We start from the raw sequence: 23673 nt of genomic DNA, 5'->3' as shown, positions 1-23673 counted from the left end.
AAGCCCAAAAAACAAAAAACTGAAGCTCCTACTCAACAATCCATAGGCAATGTTTGGGAAGATTGTGACCACGTAGTACTCAGCCTATGAGGAACCTGAGGAGGGACCTGCGTACCAGGGAATAAATGGCTTGTTGAAACTGTGCTGGGTGTGTCTGCCTATCAGACACCAGGTCTTGCAAGACCATCATTAAAAGTCTCACTTTCGCTGTTCTCCGGGTCTCTGAGTCCATTCTTTGGGTTTGGATGGATGAGTTTGTTTTTCGAACTCTCTAAAAATGATAATTCAGCAGCACCAGGGAGAAGCCATTTCCTGATGGTCCACACCTGTTAACTTCAAAATATTAATTGAATGCAGACCTAGAGAGAAGCAACTTCCTAGCATGCACATTAAGAGGCAAAAATTGGTGAAGCATGATTTTCAGGGGCACATTCCACCAGAAAAAAGAAGAAAGTGTCAGATAGGCATGGGTACAACTCCCTAAACACTGCGCATGCTTAGTTCCAAAGCACCGTGCATGCAGGAAGTCCAGCCTAAGGGAAGAATCATGGGAAATCATATTTTCTCTCTTGAACCTTCAGGCGCCCACTTGGGTCTCTTCAAGGCCAATGTTCCATTCTTTCCTGTTCTAAAAAGCCTTTTAAAATAAACTTCCACTCTTGCTCTGAAACTTGCCTCGGTCTCTTTTTCTGCTCTATGCCCCTCAGTCAAATTCTTTCTTCTGAAGAGGGAAGGACTGAAGTTGCTACGAACCCATAGGGATAGGCCACCCATAGCTCAGGGTAACTCAGATCTCTGTTACCAGTAAGACTTTGAGATACTGAGGTGGGAGGATCACTTAGGGCTAAGAGTTTCAGACCAGCGTGGGCAACGGGGAAAGACCCCTACCTCTACAAAAAAATTAAAATATTAGCCAGGCATAGAAGCGTGTACCTGTAGTTCCAGCTATTTGGGAGCTGAGGCAGGAGGACTGCTTGAGCCCAGAAGTTGGAGGCTACAGTGAGCTGTAATCACACCGCTGCACTCCAGCCTGGATGACAGAGTGAGACTCTGTCAAAAAAAAGAAAAAAGATTCATATAGGAATGTTCCTGTGGTGCAATAGACATGAGGTTGAAGACCAAGGCTTGGGCCCGACTGTGTCTCTTATTACCTGTGTGATCATAAACAAGTTACTAACTTCAGATTCGGTTGCTTTGTCTTTAAAATGGAACCTATTTTATTGGAGTTGTTGTGAAAACCAAATTAAACAAATTTGTGAAGATATGTAACGTATAGGTGACACACAGGGGTGCTCAGAAAATGTCGACCTTATCAGGCTGACGGTTTGCCTGTGCCTGTTAGCTGTGGCCAAACACTGTTCAGTACGTGTGGCTTTCAGTGAACAATCAGAGAATCTCTGGTCTCTGGCACAAGCAAAAGATTTACATTAGGAAGTGCAATTGACTGGCTGGCCATGTGTGCTTTCTGAAGGATGGTATTTTAAAACGGGAACAAGTGTATTGCATGCAAGATACATTTGGTGAAAAAAAATATTTAGACTATGAAACTGCAGAAAAAGCCTGTGAATTTTTTAGAAATGTAATTGCACAACATGGCCTCACTCCAAAACAATTTGAAATGCAGATAAAAACAGTATGTTTTGGAGATACTTGCTGAAATTTATATGAATCCTGTGCCTTGTCTTAGGGCTACAGGCTCAATAAAATAAAACTGTTGGGGTGTGAAAACCAGAGCTGTCCTGGAACTAGCACAGTGCACATGAACTTGTTGCTCATAGAAGCCAAGTAAACTATATAAAGTCAGAGGCATTTGTTTTCTTGATTTGTTTCATAATGTATACTTCCCATGAAATCACAATTTCAAAGCCCAGGTTAGCCTGAAGTAGAATGCTATGTAGATTTCACAGCGGAAAGCAGGATTATTATCTGAAATACTTTTTCCATCTCCCTACTTGCCATTAATATATGTCATTAATTCAATCTTCGTACCCAGATATTATCCAAAATATAAGATTTATAATTACGAAATCTACAGCACACACACACAAAAAAGTTGCTCAGTCAGAACATTTTTTATCTTGCCTTAACACAGAATAGGTGATTTTAAAGGTTTTTGAGCTTGGAATTCTATTAGAAGAAAAACAAAAACAATTCAGTGTTATTTTGCAAAAGTGTGTTCTAATAAAGAATCTGAAGACTTTTACCTGTCAACCAATCCCTAAAGCGAATTCAATTAATGCAGTAGTCAATTTCCAGTGATGGAATTTTTAATCAAGCAAATTTTAGAAATTTTTTTTTCCTGAGCAATCAGTACCACCACAAGCCAGTTTCCTATGGTGATATGTTAGTTAGAAAATAGACTTTACTTGCACTACATTAAGCAAAGCTAGGGCGGGTAGAACTAGCACTTTATCCAGTTGTGTTAAATAATCGGAAGCCAGCTTACCAGTGACTCCCAGCTGGGAGTTACTATTAATATAATTTCCAGCCAGCTCTTCGGGAGTTCAAAGCTGAATATATACATATATGCTTGAATATTTTCCACATGTAAGATTTGTTTCTTTGAAATATGATAGGACATGAACTTCACTAAATAGAACCTCATGACTTCAGAGAAGATTAAGAAATAAATTCTTTTAATTGATGTTGAATTTCATGACTCCAAGATATCCTTATCCTCCTGACTTGAAAATGTACTATCATTAGAAGTGGAAACTCATAATAGAAAAAAGTTTAAAAAATTCCTTTTATCACTTACTAATTATATTGTTCTCTGTTCAGCAACAGGGAAATACATACAGAAGCCACAAAAGCTTGGGATAATTACATTTTCCAATTACAAGAGTTTAAATTTTTTGAGACTATGACATTAGAATATTTCAGAATAACTCGTCAGCTTAGAACCAGGGTTATTATATTCTTTTCATATTGGATTAATTTATATGTGTTTCTATGTTGCTTTGAAGGATTCTTGAGTAATTTCTCTGCATGTGTCACAGGATTTTTTTCCTGTCACTCCTTTCTAGTGTCTGACTTGCTCCCGCCACTGCCCTCATTAACCACTCCCACCTCCATCTGGATTACTGGGTCTAAATGGCACAGGTGTTCTGCTTTTATCCCGACTGCCCTTGAAAGCATAGGGAGAAAACACTAGAAGTTGTGTCCCACATGGGGTCAAGGCTGCTATGAGCTTAAGGCCGGAAGTTAAATTAACATTGGAGACCAAAGGACCAGAGGCCATGGCAAGGCCCAGTTGAAACAAATAAGTTGCAGAGCAGTCGTCTGAATTAATTCCAGAGACAACATGTCTGCACCTGCAGAACTTCTTACATGTACCACACTGCATTCCTAAGGCTCAGTGCCATTTAAGGGGGCCAGATTGAGGTGCACCCACCATCCCCTCCTGGGCACCCTCCATGCAATGCGTGAACCAACTCCATCAGCAACGAGAACGCACCTCAGCCCCCTGCACACTGACCTGTTACTCTATATAGTTATAACTGTGACTTTATGCAAGCTTGCTTTATTTATTTATTTATTTATTTATTTATTTATTTATTTATTTATTTATTTTTGAGACAGAGTTTCACTCTTGTCACCCAAGCTGGAGTGCAATGGCATGATCTCCAGTCACTGCAACCTATGCCTCCTAGGTTCAAGCGATTCTCCAGCCTCAGCCTCCTAAGTAGCTGGGATTACAGGCGTGCACCACCACACCCGGCTAATTTTTGTATTTTTTAGTAGAGGCAGGGTTTCACCATGTTGACCAGGCTGATCTCAAACTCCTGACCTCAGGTGATCTGCCCTTCTTGGCCTCATGAAGTGCTGGGATTACAGGTGTGAGCCACCACGCCCGGCTATGCAAGCTTTAGATTGCTAAACCTGGGGCCGTTGCACAGAATAAATAGAAAATGATACATCTGAGCAAGAGAACCTGAACCGTGTGCTTCTGGTATCGTTCACTGATCCAGCTCTATCTTCTTCATAAGTGAGAGCAATGGCTCCTTCTGGCCCAGACACCACAGCCCATGTGTGGGATGGAACTTTTTCCGAGACGGGGCACGGTGGGGAGACAGGGATGGAGATGCTGGATGTCACTGGGGCTATTCTCACTCTTGCCAAAATAAGGGAGGTGAGGTTTTTTGTTTTTTCTTTTTTGTAAGTAATTTATTAAAGGTATGTTTTCAAAGGTATTTTTTGAAAGTGAGATGTCTGATCTGCTTAGGGAAACTGAAAAAACAGAAGAAACTATAGTTAGAAATAAAACGTTGAGAGAGAAAGAGACAGAGAAAGTGTGCCAGTCAATCAGATGTCTAAACGTCTATCAGATTTCTAAATCCTTTAGTCACTTGGCTGACAATATCTAAACATCAATTACATGCATGACAGAGTCAATACAGGATTTAGAAATTGCTTAAGAAATTAACAAGTACCCGATCCCCGCTGCAGTGGAGTCTGAAGTCCCGCAGTTGCTGTCTTACTGGGGTTCCCACCCCAGCCTTCTCAGAGTTCCCCAGTCCCTAGTCCCTCTCCTATCCCAGGCCTTGCAGGACTGCAGGAGATTATTTATGCAGCTGAATCAAGATGCTGACTTCAGCACTGTAAAACCCGGCTAGCAGGGAGTCCAAGTGTACGGGCTGCTTTGCTGACAGTTTTACAAGCTTCAGTAAACTCCAATGGCCCCCTCCTCCTTTCTTTGTGTGGCTTGCATTTCAGGGTTGTGCAGGCTGGAGAGTGGGGGCTCTGTAGTCAGCCCTGCGAGTCTCACAGAAGAGCTACCCAAATGAATGAAAGCATAGCACCATCCTGGAAAGCATCGTCTGTTGCTCATTCAATTGCATCGGGCTACTTCCACACAGACATGTAGAGGACATTGTTTAAAAGCTGGAGGAAGACAGCGCAGCGTTTCCTGCTATTGTCTTTTCTTTGAAACATTGACTCCAAGAAATGGAGTGCCCAATTTTATGCGATAACAGAAACACAGATGAAGGTTTTATGCAGAATTTTCAAGAAGCAGGATATTCCCCATCTTTGCTCACATTCCAATAAGAATAAACACTCACATTGCTGTGTGCACACGTGCACACACACACACACACAGCCTAGATCACTCTGTTGGGCTGGGCATGTTCAGCATGTGAAAGTTAGTTCAGCTGAACGAGCACACTCACTCTGCTTTCAGCATGTTTAACTTGTAAAATCTGAAAACTGCAGAACCAACTGGCGGGCACAGGGCTGCGGCCAGCACCTGGTGCAGAGCCCTCTGCCTAAAGGGTCCCTTCCCTGGCACGGGACCACCACACAAGGGCTAACGTAACACGACTGGCACCAGGTGCTGTGGAAAGCCCTCACCAGCATTATCTCATTTAATCAGCACACAGAAATGCATGGACCTTCTAAAATACTATTTTTAGGTATTTTTATTTTGCTGTCTTTTGTGACGGAGACTGTGATTTAGAAAGCTGAAATAATGGCCAGAGCTAACAAGTGACCAAAGTCCTTTGGAGCCCACAGCTCAAAAAGTTTGTATTTGTTAGTTACTGCTGCAACAACACAACATCACAAATCACCCCAATACCTAATGGCTAAAAGCAACAATGTGTACTGGGCCAGAACTCCCAGAAATGGAGTGCCCAACTATATGCAATAACATAAACACAGATTCAGGTTTTATGCAGAATTTTCAAGAAGCAGAAACATTCCCCATCTTTGCTCACATTCCAGTAAGAATAAACACTCGCATTGCTGTGCACACGTGAGCACACACACACAAATACTGTGTACAGGACTGGCTGGGCCAGCTGCTGGGGCTGAGTGCAGTCGGAGGTGGCTCTGTTCTGGGTGACACTCGTCCTTTTCCTGGGACCCACAAGCTGGCTGAGCAAGTTCTTCTGATGGCAATGGCAGATGCACAGATTGGCAGGTGCAAGTGGAGCTACTGAAGCCCCAAGTCTAGGCTTGTAGCCGGTGCACCATCTCCTTCTCGTTCTATTGAGCAAGAAAAAGTCACACAGCCAACCCAGAGTCAAGGAGGCCGAGGGGGGACATTCACTTCCCCCATACAGGAGGAGCTGCAAAGTCACTGGGCAAAGGGTCTGGACAGGGAGGGGGAAAGAATCGGAGTCAATGCATAACATAACCCCCTGTTCTTAGCCTCTGCATCATCCCCCTGGAATTCTGCCTGTGAGTTCACATTTCTGGGAGTTTCATAAATTCATTCTGAAGTATATTAATAAATACTGAGAGACAAAAATAACTGAATGGTTAAGAACACTGACTCTGGCGTTGACACCTAAAGACTATCTTCATAAATCCCAGCTGTTACTCACTGCCTGCCATGTTGACCAATTTACTTAACTCTCAGCCTCATTGTCCTAGTATATGAGAGATGCTATGTGCCCAGCGTGGTGGAGTCAATGCTTTCTGCTATTTTAGAGTTTACAGCTCAACAGGTGGTCGGTTCAGTTTTGTGGATGTTCTTTGGGTTTTTTAGAGACAGGGTCTTACTCTGTCACCCAGGCTGGAGTGCAGTGGTGCATCACAGCTCACTGCAGCCTCAAACTCCTCAAACGATCCCCCTGCCTCAGCCTCCTGTGTAGCTGGACTACAGGTGTAAATGTTCTTTAGCAATGATGTAGGACATGAAACTTCAATGGGGTGATTTTTGCCTGGAAGGACAAGTTAACACAGACAAGACTTCCCTCTTCCCCTCTAGGGTGCAGAGAAAGGAACCACAAGGTGCTGCTCCCTCCCGTAACTCCTAAGCTGCTATTCGGGAGCTGTGCTTCTCCTATCTGGGTCTCAAGACATGGCCCTGTGTTTCCAGTCCTTCAAGGGAGGTTCCAGGACAATGTGGCAATGGTGGCACCTAGGGTGGACTTTGTCCCTCATTCTACAGAGGTAAGCCTGCAGCCTGAAACTAGTTAAGACAGTTGCAAAAAGGATTAGAAATGAACCAGTGAGTTCACCACGACACTCCCTTCATTCAGCCCCTCACCGGCAACATAGAGCAGGTGGTAGCAGCATCGCCTGGTGGTTAGTTAGGGACACTGGCTCTGCTACCTCTTCACTGATGACCCAGGGCAAGCTGCTTAGCCGTCTGCCTGCCTCTCATTGCTCATCAGAAAAATGCAGAAAGCCCTAGGGAAGTTGCCAGCCACTCCCCCGGGCCAGCATCTGCCTCGGTGGAGCATGTGAGACAAGGCCCATGCTTATGTGACTTGGTGCCCCTGCTGGCTCACTTTCTCTCCCATTTAGTGTGTGTACATACAGTCATTGTCCAGCGCTTCTGTCGGATGCCTTTGGAGATGGGTTCTCTTACCCTGGTGTGAGTCCTCTACAGGTTGGGAGACTGCCACCTGCCAAAGGCAGAAGATGGGGGTGCTGTGCACTCCCCTTCCCTCCTTCTCAGGTCACATTAGCTGAACACTTGATAATTATTAGTGGACTTAATGACTGATCAAACAGATCAATCATCCATCAGATGGAAATAACTTGGTATGTTGATTAAGGATGGCAAGAACAGGCAAATGGTTAACTCCATGGGATAGGTCAATTTCAGATGAGCCAGAAGCAACATGGGGGTGCTCTTTTGTGGAATTCTTCAAATCTTCCCCTTCAGTGGGTCCTCATCCCGAAGGATCAATCATAGAGTCACCCAGGAGTTTCTATGCCACCCACCAGGACTCATGCCTTCCTCGCCATCTCGGGGTTTCCAGGGCTCTGGATTATCAGGTGAGCCCAACAATCACTGGGAGCAGGAAGTGAAGGGAGATCAGGCGTGTGGAAGGACAGGGCTTACTGGAGCCACCAACCAGATTCCCTGAGTGTTTAATGAGGTACCATCTCAGATCAGTCAGAATGGCTATGACTAAAGAGTTAAAACCAACAAATGCTGGCAAGGCTGCAGAGAAGAGAAAATGCTTACACCTCATTGGTGGGAATGTCAATTCGTTCAGCCACTGTGGAAAGCTGTTTGGAGATTCCTCAAAGCTCTTAAAACAGGGCTATCATTCAACTGAGCAATCCCATTACTAGGTATATATCCAAAGGGAAATAAATCATTCTACCAAAAAGACACATGTATGCAGATGTTCATCTCAGCACTATTCCCAATAGCAAAGATGTGGAATCAGCCTAGATTGCCCAACACTGGTGGACTGGATAAAGACAATGTGGTCCATATACACCATAGAATACTGTAGAGCCATAAAAAAGAATGAGATCATGACTGGTGGACTAGATAAAGACAATGTGGTCCATATACACCATAGAATACTGTAGAGCCATAAAAAAGAATTAGATCATGACTGGTGGACTGGATAAAGACAATGTGGTCCGTATACACCACAGAATACTATAGAGCCATAAAAAAGAATGAGATCCTTTGCAGCAACATGGATGCAGCTGGAGGCCGTCATTCTAAGTGAACTAATGCAGGAACAGAAAACAAACACCACATGGTCCCACTTATAAGTGCGAGCTAAACACAGAGCACATGTGGACATAAACGTGGAAACCATAGACACTGCAGGCTATTAGAGTGGGGAGGGATGGGGCAAAGGTAGAAACACTAACCTATCCTGGGTGATGGGACAATCTGGACCCCAAACCTCAGCATCGTGCGATGTACCCAAGTAATGAACGTGCACACGTGCCCTCTTAATCTGAAATAAAAGATGAAATTATTTTTTAAATTAAAAAAAAAACCCAGATTCCAGATTCCTTGGCCCCACCCCCAGAGGGTCCAATTTAATAGGCTAAGGTGGCCCCTGGGAGTTCATGCTGCTGCTGCCAGCTCAGGAGCCACACACGTAGCAAGTGGGTGACCCCTGCCCTCCCCAACCAGGGCGGAGCTTCTGCGGCTTGCTGACCGCTGCGCCCTCCTCCAGGCAGCTGGCTCAGGGGACAGCCTGCTCCCTAGCTGTGCCATGCCTGCCCTGCAGCTATTCTCTCTCCTTCCTCTCTCAGGCCCCCTGTGGCTTCTTTTTCTCTGTTTGGAAGTCCTCCATGCTAACGGCTGGATGCTGTGCAAATATGACAGGAGGATCTCCGCGCTGTCTCTGGGCACACAGCTCACCGGTCAGGAAGGAAGCTCCCAGGACAGCGAGCCTCTCTCCACTGCCAGTGGGGCTGTGACCAATACTGCCTCATGCCCAGTCCCTGACCTCGTTTGTGGCAAAGCAGCCCACCCTTTTTAGTGGAAGGATTTCTACCCCCCCTGTTTGATAGAGATCAGAGACGCCTCACCGTGGATGTTTCGTTCACATTGTTTTCCATCGGCAATCTCTCTGAAGCAAAACCTCTCGCGTAAATGAATTAGCTGGGATGAAGGACGAGTGCCCTGCAGGGAGCTGTGCCTAAATATACCTTGAGACGGTTTTGTGAAAATTTCTTCCCCTCACCTCATTTTCTACATGACTATGAGGACCTGCTCTTGTTTGCTGCGTGTTTCTCTTAAAACACCTTCTCCCTGGTGTGGCCTCTTCTGCTTCGCCTTCACAGACGGAGCTTGATAATACCAGCCTGCAAAGGGTGTTTGCTGGGGAATGGTCCCTTGAAGGATATCCTGGACAGTGGCAATCATAAATGCTAAATTAGAATGGGAACTGAAGGGAGATGAGTGGAAGGCAGGGAGGAATCAAAGAATGTTCTTTCTTTTCCCTCTCTCTCTCTCTTTTCCTTCCTCCTTCTCCTTCCTTCCTCTCTCTCTCTCTTTCTCTCTCTCTCTCTTTCTTTTTCTTTCTTTCTTTCACAGAGTTTTGCTCTTGCTGCCCAGGCTGGAGTGCAATGGTGTGATCTTGGTTCACTGCAACCTCCGCATCCCAGGTTCAAGTGATTGTCCTGCCTCAGCCTTTCAAAGTAGCTGGAATTACAGGCACCTGCCACAACACCTGGCTTTTTTTTTTTTTATTTTTATTTTATTTTTAGTAGAGATGGGTTTTCACCATGTGGGCCAGACTGGTCTCGAACTCCTCACCTCAGGTGATCTGCTTGTCTTGGCCTCCCAAAGTGCTGGGATTACAGGCATGAGCCACTGCACCCACCCAGAGAACATCATTCTTCTAACATCCTGGGGGTGAGTGTGCATGGACACGCGCAAGCATACGGCCATGTACGTACTATTTTCTCCTTCCCCTCTCTCTCCTACATACCCTTTTCCTAGACAAAACAACAAATTCTGAATCACAGATCCCTTACTTACAATATCGACATGCCTACAATTCCACCTGAGTAACGACGTGAAACCCTTACTTGTTTACATTTTAACCTGCACCTGCTTAATGTGAGGACTCCAGGTCATAGCAATTGGACTACTCAGAAACTCCTGCTTCTGATTAATAAAGAGAATCATTAAACTTCTCAGAACAAATTACACTATGTTCGTGCAAGAGAATCGGGGCAACCACAAAACACGTGCGTCTGGCACCCCTGGGAGGTGGAATGATAGATTTTCTTTCCTCCTTGGAACCTCTATTCTCTAAGTTCTCAGAAAGAAGCTTCCCCGGGAAGCGGCCTCCCTTTCTGCTCTGCCCATCTCACCCCACACTGCATCAGGCGGTCTCTCTCTTCCCCTAACGCCCTCACCAACACCTGCCGTTGCATTTACTGAGCTGTATTTTAATTATCTACTTATCTCACCTGCTTTGCTCATGCACCTACGCAACCTTGAGGTCATGGATTGGATCTTATCAATGCCGACCTTCCCAGCAACAAGCACCATATTTCCTGCACAGTAACTGCTAACTAAGTATTTGTTGAATGAATGAAGGACCCAAACCATTAACAGCAGTTGTCTCTGGGTTATAATTGTTTTTCCTCTTTGCTTTTTCTTCGTCTAAGTTTTTCTTTGTTTTGTCTTGTTTTTTTACTTTGAGGATATATTACTTCTATAATCAGATAAAAAAAATTGTAAAAATTGAGCCACTCCTTTCTTCTAGTTTATCCAAATGAAGAAAACACTGAATAGTTTAATCAATTAACACACTTTTGCTGAATGCCTACTATGGGCTCTCTGTGTACTTATATATATTGTCTTTAAAGAGGCTTTCAGGCATATGTACTTTAAACTTCTTAAATGAATATATTCCCATTCCAAAATGTTTCAAATGTCCTAATCTTTGGAGCTCACTTTCGTGTGTGGAATTAACTGCTCTGGGACTCTGCTGAGCCTCTCATAGTTTAAGATACCTAGAGGGGGCAGCTGTGAGGGAAACCAAGTTCTTATCTCTACAAACTGGTCTAAGTGAAATGTGATTTTCAAACACATCCACCTACCTGGAAAAATCTTAACATCTTTTAAATTCTAGCTCATGTAAAAAAAATAGGTTTTTTTTTTTAGAGAAGCCATATTTTTATTTTTCAGCAAAGGATAGAGTCCTAAATCCTGTCTTTTGTGACAACATGGATGGACCTAGAGGACGTTGTGCTAAGTGAAGCAAGCCAGGCACAGACACAGAAATATCATGTGGTCTCACTTGCATGCAGAATCTAAAACAGTCCAATTCAGAAGGACTCAAGGGGGTGCCAGAGGCTGTGGGGAAGAGGCGAAGATAAGGAGATGTTGGGCAAAGGGTGCAGAGTTTTTGTTAAAAGGAATAAGTTGGGCCGGGTGCAGTGGCTCAAGCCTGTAATCCCAGCACTTTGGGAGGCCGAGGCGGGTGGATCACGAGGTCAAGAGATCGAGACCATCCTGGTCAACATGGTGAAACCCCGTCTCTACTAATACAAAAAATTAGCTGGGCATGGTGGTGTGTGCCTGTAATCCCAGCTACTCAGGAGGCTAAGGCAGGAGAATTGCCTGAACCCAGGAGGCGGAGGTTGCGGTGAGCCGTGATCATGCTATTGCACTCCAGCCTGGGTAACGAGTGAAACTCCGCCTCAAAAAAAAGGAATAAGTTTTGGAGCTCTGTGGCACATCATGGTGACTACAGCTAATGATAATGTAACATACATTTCAAAATTGCTGAAAGGGTAGATTTTTTAAATGTTTGCGCCACAAAAAAAAAGCATGTGCATTTCTGGATATGTTAATTAGTGGGATTTAATTATTCCAAAATGTACACATATATCAAAACATCATGTATATAATACATGCAATTATTATTTACAAATTAGAAATAAAATTTTCAGAAAATGGACAGAGTCTCGGGCAGGTCACTGTCTCAGCGTGCAGAGAGGAGAGGCACCATCAGCATCTAACCTGGAGGTCCCATCCATCCCTGTGTGAAGAGAAGGGGAGGCTCATGGGGTGTCTCAGTGTTCATCAGCCTCAGGTAAGACACTTTTTTTTTCAAGACAGAGTCTCACTCACTTTGTTCCCCAGGCTGGAGTACAGTGGAGTGATCTCGACTCACTGCAACCTCTGCCTCCGGGTTCAAGCAATTATCCTGCCTCAGTCTCCTGAGTAGCTGGGATTACAGGCATGCACCACCATGCCTGGCTAAGTTTTGTATTTTTAGTAGAGACGGAGTTTCTCCATGTTGGCCAGGCTGGTTCCAAACTGCTGACTTCAGATGATCCGCCCACCTCAACCTCCCAAAGTGCTGGGATTACAGGCACGAGCCCCTGTGCCCGGCCAGTAAGGCCATTCTTAAGGCAGAGAGAGATGAGGCAAAGGGCAAGGCAGTGGAATCAGAAGCAAGGTGTCTAGCTATTTTCTGGACTGCATCAACGACATCAGAAAAAGAAAATAAACTTCTGCCCATGCCAGGGAACAAATGGGACCTCATCTCACAGCCTCCGTGTTATCGTGAGGCCTGATGCTTCCAGCTAAGCCATGTGCTCTCCAGTTGGACAGAAATAATTTCCCAGAATGTCCACTCAGGCCAGATCACACTAAATCCCTCTCTCGCTAAGTAAGCAACTGCTGCCTCTTTCCTAATTCCAGCTTTGGTCTCACTCTAGTCTGTCCTCCCTAGAGATAAGTTGTATTGAGATACCGCCTCATAGAATCACCCCTGGCCTCTGGCAACTCCCTACTAGAGAAAACCTTCCTTAAACCCTCCCAAAAATCACCCAACCAAAGCCCAAGCCCCGTAGTAGGTCATTTTCAACATCTTCTTATTCTGAGACTCCCTGCAATTCCCAAACTGTGTGTGCTCTCTTACTGCAACTTGTAACAAACCCAACTTGTTCAACTACAGGTGTATTCCTGGTGGCTTCTGGCCACAGGGCAAGTGGTCAGTAAGAGCTAAGCACCATTCTCCAAGCTTGTTGAAATATTCTTTGCCGACTGACTACTGAGCACTTTCCATGTCCAGAACCCCCAGGGTATCTCAGGCCATGCACAAGGTCAGGATCATGAGGAGATTCCACCCCTTCTGCTGTTGTTGTCCTGTGTCAATCACCTTCATCCAAAGCCATCTCCACATCACCAATCAGGAATCTCCAATCTGCAGGCACATGTTCAATGAGCATCTACAGGCTAAGCTCTGGGCTAAAGCTTATGGGGAAAAGCTTTGCTCCTATAGAATGTTGATTACCTACCAAGTACTAAATGTGGTGTGGACACAGTACACATCTCATGTGGACCTGAAAGCTTCTATCTGTAGAAAGTACAAGATGAACACATTCTAATAAACAGGAGGCTATGAACCGGCTACATCATCCATCAGCTCTTTCTTATCAAGGAATTGGCAAGATACATTAACAAAAGGATAATTATTTATTAATGGTTACTTGAAACCTGGGGTTTCCTCACCTGATTTCAAAACACACAGGGCCATTTATTTTAAGTGGTTTTCAGACTTTGATAGATTGAGTATTTGTCCATGCTGGCAAAGGCATACACACAGTGAGGCTAACTAGAGTAACTATAGAAACTATCCTATCCTGATACAGCCTTAGAACATCTCCGAACAATCATCCGCATCGAGGAAGCATCAAGGGAATAGAAAAACCATCTGGTGTCTATAGCTAGAACACTTGAACAGCTTGTAAAGGGAAAAAAATTGAAACCTCACAACAGAAAATCTGGCAGATGATGAACACAAGATTTTTTAGTTTATCAGCCAGTTGCTACAGACCAAGATCAATATACAAAGAAAGGACACGGTCATAACCCAGGACCGCTGGCTGGAATGAAAAGACAAGCAGAAAAACTTGAAAGGTTACAGTTATACTACTCCGAGCCCACTACTCACAAGAAAGCTATTTATTTTCTTTACAGATGACGGAAAATTTCAAACAGAATAAAATTATACAGAATGTTGCAGGATAAAGCATTTCTTTGGGTGTTTCCAGCTCAGCTGCAAACAGAATGTAGTGAAGTCCCACGAGAAAAGTGTGCTCTGCTGTAATGTCTAAGTCAGTTTTGCAGATTTGAAAGTAACAGCCAATCCAAAGATGATTTCAACCCAAGTCGTTTGGTGAAATAGGCAAAAGTTCCAAATAACTCCCAGCTCCTAAATCCCAGATCTGACTCTTTCTCAACATGTCTTTTTGCTCTGTCTCTTTTTGCTCACCTCTTCTGTAGTTACCCACAGTTTTCAGCCAACAGTTTGACTCCAACAAAGTCAGCAGCATCCTGAGTGAAACCCAGCTGGAGTCCCTCTGCTCAGAGCAGCATTGCGTGGGTGTGTCACACAGATGTGCACAGTCACCTAGGCCACAGGGCTTCTCTGGAAGCTGGACAGGAACTTGGCTAGGGCTTGACCTGCTTCAGTTCACCACTTCCCTGCCAAGCCCTTTTCTATGTAATTTCCATCTGCCTCTCTACAGCAATGACTTGAAAACTGGCAACATAGGATACTAGCAACTCATTACTGAATAGGGCATTTTAATTTCTTTCAAAGTCTTTCTAAAGCCATTTAATGTGTGCGTTTAGGCATCTCTCTCAAAATCAAATGTCCTATTTTTACTCCCTCTCTTTTTCTCTCTACCTCCTAATCCCATCACCCACAGGGAACCACTGTTGGTAGCTTTATGTGAGTCTGTTTATTGTCATCAAACATTTACTTAGGTTTCAAACCAAAATTGTGTCATATCTTTCATCATGTTCTACAACTTGCTCTCTTACTTTACAATTGTTATGGATGTCATTGTAACACATTAATTGCAGGTATAGTAAAGGTTTTACTGCAACCCACTGCATGAAGATATCCTCAGAGGTCCATTCCATCTCCTAATTCCTACCGATGACACAGTGTTTCAATCAATAGCTTTGAACATGAAAGAAAATGCAATGCCCTAGCACCTTCTAACTGTTTTATCTCCAAGCTGTTAAGACGATGTGGACAGTTTCACCTACTTACAGCCCTATTGTCTTCTCTGGACATGAGCACCTCCCAGTTAAGTAAGAGGCTGAGCTTGGGAATCACTGTCTTTTACCCCCAAATGTGATTGAGCACCAAGGGCCGTCTTTGCTTGCTTTTCAATATGTCCCAAATGAATCCACTCTTTTTCTATCTCTCCTCCCTTCTTAAGCAACTGCCGTCTCTTATCGGGGTTACCACACCCTCCACCACATATGTGGACCTCTCTACTCCTCTTACATGCCTGTAATCCAGCCACCTGGTAATTCCGGTCATACTCAATTCCCCTAAGATTATTCCCCTACTGAGACCCTGATTTGCCCACCTCAGCCTCCCACAGTGCTGGATTACAGGCATGAGCCACCACACCTGGCCCCAATGTGTAGTCTTATCCCTCATATATATGTATATATATACCACATTTTCTTTATCCACTCTACAACACTAAATTCTTGATTCACCTGCTAACACACCACTTTCTTCCTCACTTCTTGTTCTAAGTAATTCCAAAGTAAGATTATTCCACCTTGGTGTGTCTGCACAAAACTTCCCTCTCCTTCCTCTGGTGCTTTAGAACCTGCCTTTTCTATTTGAAATATCTCCCCAACACCAACCTGAATCCCAAGGGAAATTCGGGACTTATTTCTAAACCACCTCCTCCCGTGTGGTTTTCCAGAACACCCTACCTTTGTCTTCTGCATCAGCAAGCTTCACTTGTACATACAAGTGGAAATACTATTTGTGACCCAGGCCTCCTATGCAAACACAGATTTTTCTCAGGAATCTCCTAAATACAGATATGTATTTATTTTACACATCTGTTTAACCATTTGGTTCTCCTACTCCACTCCAAACACCTTTAAAGCAATAAATTCATACACATATCATGTATTTGTATATATAATAAATGTCTACAAAATTATGCATGTAATTTTGACACTTATATTGGAATTTCCCTAAGTTTCTGTTGCTATCCAATATCTTAGTATGCTTGGGCACTTATAAATGACAGAAACTTATTTCTCTCAGTCTGGAGGCTAAAGGTCCAAGATCAAAGATTTGGTGTCTGCTGAGGGCACACTTCTTCATGGAGAAGCATCTTCTCACTGTAATCTCACAGGTAGACAGGGAAACAAGTTCCCTCCTGCCTCTTTTATAAGGGCCCTAATCCCATATATGAGGAAGCCACCCTCATAATCTAATCCCATTCCAAAGGCCCCACCTCCAAATACCGTTCTCTTGAGGGTTAGGATTTCAACATAAGAATTTTGGAAAGACAAACATTCAGACCATAGCACCCGGCTAGTGAACCAGCAAGCCCTAGGTTCCACACACACACACACACACACACACACACACACACACACACACACCTCTCTTCTTACTCAAACCAGGAAGAGAAAATCCTTTATTCATGACAGGCTCAGCCAGCTTAGGCAGATTCCCCATGAAACTCAATCAGCTTAATGTTTCCAGTCCCTCCTTTCCTCCAGTCCCTTTCAAGGTACTGTACCTAATTTTAAATTAATAACTTACCTTTTGCTTAAGGAAGGCTCCCCCAAATTTTGTAAACTCCAGGCCCCATAATCCCGAATTCTCCCTTGCTGTCCACTGAACAGCATTGCTAAGCCCTATGAATTTGTTCCTTTCTCTCCCCACTGCAAGTTCCACAGCCTAATCTTCTACAGATCAGCAGGCTGCTATTTTCCCAGGTGGATCCCATTTCTTTCCTTCCTTCCTTCCTCCTTCTTGTGCACACTTCTAACCTCTTTGTTTATCCCTCTGCACAAAGACTTGATCTTCTGTGCTTCCTCTAACACCAGCCACTTTCGTATTCCTAGAAGAATTCGTGTGCATCCTGTGGCTAGTTCTTCTGATTCATTGATAAAGATTTTTAATATACTCCGTTCTCATGGTTACCCCAGGGGCTTTCTGCTAAACACCTTCTTGCAGCCAGATCTGCTGCCATTTATTTATCAGTTCCATTACATTTGGTTTATGGTTTTGGAGGCAGGTTTCAAGCTGTATCGGAGTTCTCCTATTCCAGCCAATTTTAACTTGTTTTGCAAGTAAAATTTCATGGGACATTTTTATCAAGTGCTTTCATAGAGTCCAAATAGATAACATCTGCTGTGTTTCTTCTAATCATCCGTGTATTGGGCTGTATATATGTGTATAGACGTGCACATTTCTTTTCAAGAAGCAAACCTTTAAGTTTCTCGGGTATTATTGGTCCCTAACAAACCCACGTGGCTATCAGTCCCAGATTTCATTACTCTCTGGTTTGGTGCTAATTAGTTTCCATGGGTTAGGATTTTTCTTCCCTCTTAAAATTTATCTTATATTATAAACAATTGTTTCAGCTTTAATAGTGAAGTTGAGCGTATGGAACTGTATTTCACAAGATCACCTTATCCTTCATTCTAGGACCTCAGAGAGTCGCTCTCTGCTCCCAGCTGCTTCTAATCAAAGCTAATTCCCTCCTGCAGCATTCCCCTGGCTCCAAGTGCTGACACCAATCTCCCCATTAAACAAGATGACTCAGGGTGCTTGGGAAGCAGATTTTCATTTCCTGTATCTTCCCGCAGCTTGCTGCCTCCTCCCTGTGGTACATTTCCCGATTGGACGCACAGCTCAGAATACCCCCTGCCCATCTCACTTTATAATTTGTGTCAGCACTTCCTGGAGTGGGACTGCTTCCCTTGGAAAGAGGTGGGAGGTAGAGTTAATTCAGGTCATGGTCCTCAGGCTGCAAAGGGTCTTGCTGGACCAGAGGCTTCATGGAGGGGTGGGGCTAAGGGAGCAGAGATGGAGAGTGGAAGCTGAAAAAAAGATTCCAAACCAAAGGGAATTTACACTGGTAGTGATTTGTAGAAGACAGAAGGAGAAAAGCTGGAAAAATAAGGATCAACAGCTTCAGAGAAATGAACACTTTGCTAATAACAATTATTGATGTGGGTGATATAGTTTGGCTGTGTCGCCACCCAAATCCCATCTTGAATTATAGGTCCTGTAATTCCCACGTTATGGGCGGGACTCAGTGGGAGGTAACTGAATTATGGCGATGAGTCTTTCCTGTGCTGTTCTCGTGATACTGAGTAAGTCTCACGAGAACTGATGGTTTTTAAAAAGGGGAGTTCCCCTGCACATGCTCTTTTACCTGCCACCATGTAAGATGTTCCTTTGTTCCTCCTTCACCTTCTACCATGATTGTGAAGCCTCGCCAGCCATGTGGAACTGGGGGTCCACTAAATTACCTTCCTTTATAAATTTACCCAAACTTGGGTATGTTTTTATTAGCAGTATGAGAACAGACTAATACAGCGGGTACATTTCTTCCCCTGCCAGATAAATATGGAAGGCATTAAAGGCTTTGAGGTGAAAGGTGGAAGCACGCTGGATACGAAAAGTGTGAAAGCTTCTTTCTCTCAAGGAATTCTGACTTCTGCAGGCACAGAGGACAGACAGAAACCCAATGATCACTCAGAGAATGAATGAAGGCTGGGAGCTGGGAGAGGATAGAGGATGCCACTGCTACCAGCCCCCACTGCACTTCCTTCAGGTGAGACAGGGAGGAAGTGAGAGGACCCAGAGGCCACGAGTTCCGACTTGGTGTTATCAATTCCTAGAGTCACAAGTTTTATCTCCTGACACATTTCTGATACAGTATTTAGGACATCCTGTCCTTCAGAAACCTTGTGACTTCCAGAATTGAGCCATTCTTGGGATTTAAAATCTGTGACCTATAGAGTATGGAAGGGCACTTATGAAATCATAGACATGGGAGACTAGGAAGGATGAAGGGTGGGAGGAAGTGAGGGATGAGAAATTGTCAGAGCCATTGGAACCAGAGTGACTCCATCTGGAATAGGAGCTGGGTAAAATGAGGCTGAGACCTGCTGGACTGTGTCCCCAGGAAGTGAGACTAAGAATGTCTCTTAGTCTCACTTCCTGGGGACACAGTCCAGCAGGTCTCAGCCTCATTTTACCCAGCTCCTAGGAAGGATGGGATAGGAAGTAACGAAGACCCCTCTGATTAAACGGGATGCAGTAAAAAAGCCTGCCAAAACCTGTCAAATCCTAGATGGCAATGAAGACGACCTACAGTCGTCCTCACTGCTCATTCTACACTAATTATAATGTATTAGCATGCTAAAAGACACTCCCACTGCTGCCGTGACGATTTACAGATGCCATAGGAACGTCCAGAAGTTACCCTATATGATCTAACCCTCAGTTCTGGGGGAAATCCCCAACCCTTTCCTGGAAAACTCATGAATATTCCACCCCTTGTTTAGCATATGATCAAGAAATAACCGGGACATGGATGAACCTGGAAACCATCATTCTCAGCAAACTGACACAAGAACAGAAAATCAAACACCGAATGGTCTCACTCATAGGTGGGTGTTGAACAATGAGAACACATGGACACAGGGAGGGGAGCATCACACACTGGGGTCTGTCGGGGGGGTGAATGGGGAGGGACAGTGGGGGGGTGGGGAGTTGGGGAGAGATAGCATGGGGAGAAATGCCAGATATAGGTGATGGGGAGGGAGGCAGCAAATCACACTGCCATGTGTGTACCTATGCAACAATCTTGCATGTTCTTCACATGTAACCCAAAACCTAAAATGCAATTTAAAAAAAAAAGAAACCATAAAAATACCAACCATAGCCCTCGTGGAGCCCTGCCTATGGAGTAGCCATTCTTTTGTTAATTTACTTCTCTCATAAACTTGCTTTCACTTTACTCTGTGGACTCACCCCAAATTATTTCTTGCAGGCAGGTCCAAGAACAATCTCTTAGGGTCTGGATCAGGACCCCTTTCTGGTACCAAAATTACTTAATGGATACAATGTACATTATTTGAGTGATGGTTACACTAAAAGCCCAGACTTTACCTCTAGGCAATATATCCAGGTAACAAAATTGCGCTTGTACCCCTTAAATTTATACAAACCATTAAAAAAAGAAAATCTCTGAACTAAAACCTGGGAGGAGACTGCCGTTACTCAGCACTTTGGTTTCCGCCTGACAGTTGTTACTATGAAGAATAACTCTAAAATTATTCCAGGAATATCTAAAGGAAAAATTCATAATACATCTGATGGTCTGCTATCGGAAGTTTTCATGCCGATTTTTTTATGGTTAAATGTCAAAACGAGCATCATAAAATTCTATGTAAGCGTCTAACTGATAATATTAGAGTCATTAACATGTTACTGCTCCTTTATGTTTGAGACTCTTCACAACCATTCAACAATTATTCATTCATTGACTCAATACATATTCATGAAGTTTGTAGGAAAGCTCCCTTTAGCCTACCTGCTTTGAATTTAGTTCCTCATTAATTGTGTTCTAACTCACCTCCCTCTGCCTCCCCCACCTTCCAACCCTACCATCAGTGCCTTTCTGATGAGAAAGTAAAAATTAGCTCAGACCAAGGAAGTGCAAACCTGCCTGGCCATTCATCAGGCTGGAATAACAGACATAGAAAAGCCGGCTTCAAAGTAACAAGAAAACAGTCTTTCTCCCAAGGACATACTGCAACGCTAACAGGTCAGAACAGCCCCTTCTTTGAGTCACGACTCCTTTTTTACTCACTAAGAAACTTTGTTCTCTAAAATCATGGACTCTCCAAAGCTTTGCTGTTTGGAATTGTATCAGTAAAAATGAAACCCCCACTTTTGGCTGGAAAACCTAGTCACTTTTTGATGCAGAGAAACAGTCTAGATTTACAACTCAGAGGCAGAGCTTCAGATAATGGGTTTCCACATCTATCTCACAACTGCATTGTTTCCATGGAAACAGGATCCTGGGTCCATTTTTCAGTGCAGATCTGATACTGATCCCTTTATACTACCCAACTTCGCTGTGAGCCTATCAAAACACTACTTCATTCAAATTTCATCTAAACCCCACCCTTTCCTAGAATCCTAGAACACTTCTATTTCTTTGTTTGGTGAGATGCCCTCTAGGGTTCCATTTACCCCAGTGGATTAGGTCAATAAACCCAAATTTGCCAGGCTACAGGCTTGTTTCAGGTGGTCTTAAGTTGACTGAGCTAGGACATCGAGCAGCTAATGTTTATTCTGCCACAAACAGAATAAATTTCTCAAAAGGTTGGCAGAATGGCTATAAGATTCATCCCCAGCTGGGTACAGTAGCTCATGTCTGTAATCCCAGCACTTGGGGAGGCTAAGGTGCGTGGATCACTTGAAGCCAGCAGTTCAAGACCAGCCTAGCCAAGATGGTGAAACCCTAACTCTACTAAAAATACCAAAAAAAAAAAAAAAAAAAAATTGTGTGTGTGGTGGCTCATGCCTGTAATCCCAACTACTCAGGAGCCTGAAGCACAAGAATCACTTGAGCCTGGGAGGTGGAGGTTGCATGGAGCTGAGATTACAGCACTGTACTCTAGCATGGAAGACAGAGCAAGACTCTGCCTCAAAAAAATAAAAAGAAAAAAATAAGATTCATCTCCTGTAATTATGTATAGTTCTCTTTATATTTCTTCAAAGTATTTAGATGATGGAACTTCTGCCTTTGTTAGGGGGTTTGTACACAACATGGGGTATTTGAATTATACAAATGTTGTACTCGAGGATCCAAGACCTGTCATTATTTTCATATAAACTTGGAAATAATTACCCTAGATCGGAGATCACTGGTAATGATTATAAAACTGTTGTTGTAAATGGACAAATAGTAAATTTTTCTGAAAACTATGTAACTCTGTTGTTGCTGCACAAAAGTAGCCATAGACAATATGTAGTGATTGAGCTTGGCTGTATTCCAATAAAACTTTATTTAGCAAAACAAGCAAAGGGCCAGATTGAACTCAAGGGCCATGGTTTGCTGATCCTCATCCTAGACCATCACAATAAAATAGAATCAGTGTTTGTGAGTTGACTATTGTCCTCTCTGTTGTGGATGGATTGTCCAGAGCTCCTAGAGAAGGAAGGTGGAAGAACTTGGGGAGTGTCCCTAAACAAGACATGTTACTCATCAATAGTGATGGTGAAGGACAGAGATATTTGGTACCTACACCATGCTTGGTACTTTGCATAAGTGGTAAATCCATACAATACTGCCAGCTAGGCATTTAAGTATCCAATTTATATGTATGGAAATCTGAGGTCTGGATCATGCGGCTTCTTTCTAACTGTCATTAAACTGTTACATCATGGCACCAAGATTCAAAAGCAAGTCCATCTTGCTTCAAACCTGCTCTTTCTCATACGTTCTCTTTAAGAAAAACGCAGGTCAAATCTCCTTTGCCCAGCTATCTTTTTTTACTCGTAAGTTTTAGGAAGCCAGTGTGTTACAGTTTTCTCTGTGCATTTTATTAGAGCCTTCTCCAGCCACTCTTAGTAAAAGAGAAGTTTTATAATAGTGAGCCAACAACCTCCCTGCCTTCTTGGGCATCTTTACAAGAATGAATGAGAAGCTGGAACTTATTGAAGCTCTGTTAACTGAGCCAGCCAATGGGAAATCAGCAGCAACGGCCCCAGTTCATCACGGGACACAAAGATAGACGAGATCTCACAAGCCAGTGCTCTGACGCTAACAATGTTTGGTTTCACAACCCTCAAGGTAAAACACACACACAAATTATTGAAATGACTTGGTCTCTTCAAAAAGTGTCATTTGAAGAAAAGTAGACAGTATCTAAAGAATTAACAACCTATACTCTCTTTGGAGGCTGGAATAAAAACAAGCTATTTTGGCAGAAGCATTGAAAGTTTTTCCCTTTGAGTGCTCAGATGACAAAATTTGAATCAATTTCTAGTCTAGAAGAGGCTGCTTCTTTTTGCTTCCAGGATAATGTACTTGCCCTACCATCAGCTGCAAACAATGAAGAGACTTGCCTTTGTAAGCCACATAGGTGGCTTAAATACCTGTTTTAGAAATGGCTGAAAATCTGGCTTCTTTAAAGAGTATACTGTTAATAATTACCATCCTTTGATCATACATTATAACAGCATATTTTTCTTTTTTCTTTAAATTTTTTAAATTTTACTTTAAGTCCTGGGGAACATATGCAGAACGTGCAGGTTTGTTACATCGGCATGTTGGTCTGCTGCACCCATCAACACGTCACCTAGGTTTTAAGCCCTGCATGCATTACGTATTTGTCCTAATGTTCTCCCTCCCCTTGCTCCCGGACAGGCCCCAAACTGCATCTTATTTTTCTTGTTGAGGAGAGCAGTTGATAGGAAGAGTAAGTGAGTTTCAAATTGCGGTTCACGGGGCCCTGGAAATGAGCCCCACAATATGATGCAAATAACGAGTGCACAGGTGACAGCGTAGCCCGTGTTGGAGCGTAGGCTGCCTTTGGGCTAAGCATGCAAGAAGCCCTCATGGCAAGCAAGCCTCAGCTTGGCCAATTTGATAAGCTTTTTTTTTTTTTTT

The sequence above is a fragment of the Aotus nancymaae genome, unplaced genomic scaffold, assembly GCF_030222135.1.
Source record: "Aotus nancymaae isolate 86718 unplaced genomic scaffold, 86718_ANA_hifiasm-v0.15.2.pri h1tg000083l, whole genome shotgun sequence".
NCBI classification, from domain to species: domain Eukaryota; kingdom Metazoa; phylum Chordata; class Mammalia; order Primates; family Aotidae; genus Aotus; species Aotus nancymaae.
Note: the sequence above shows the minus strand (reverse complement) of the source record.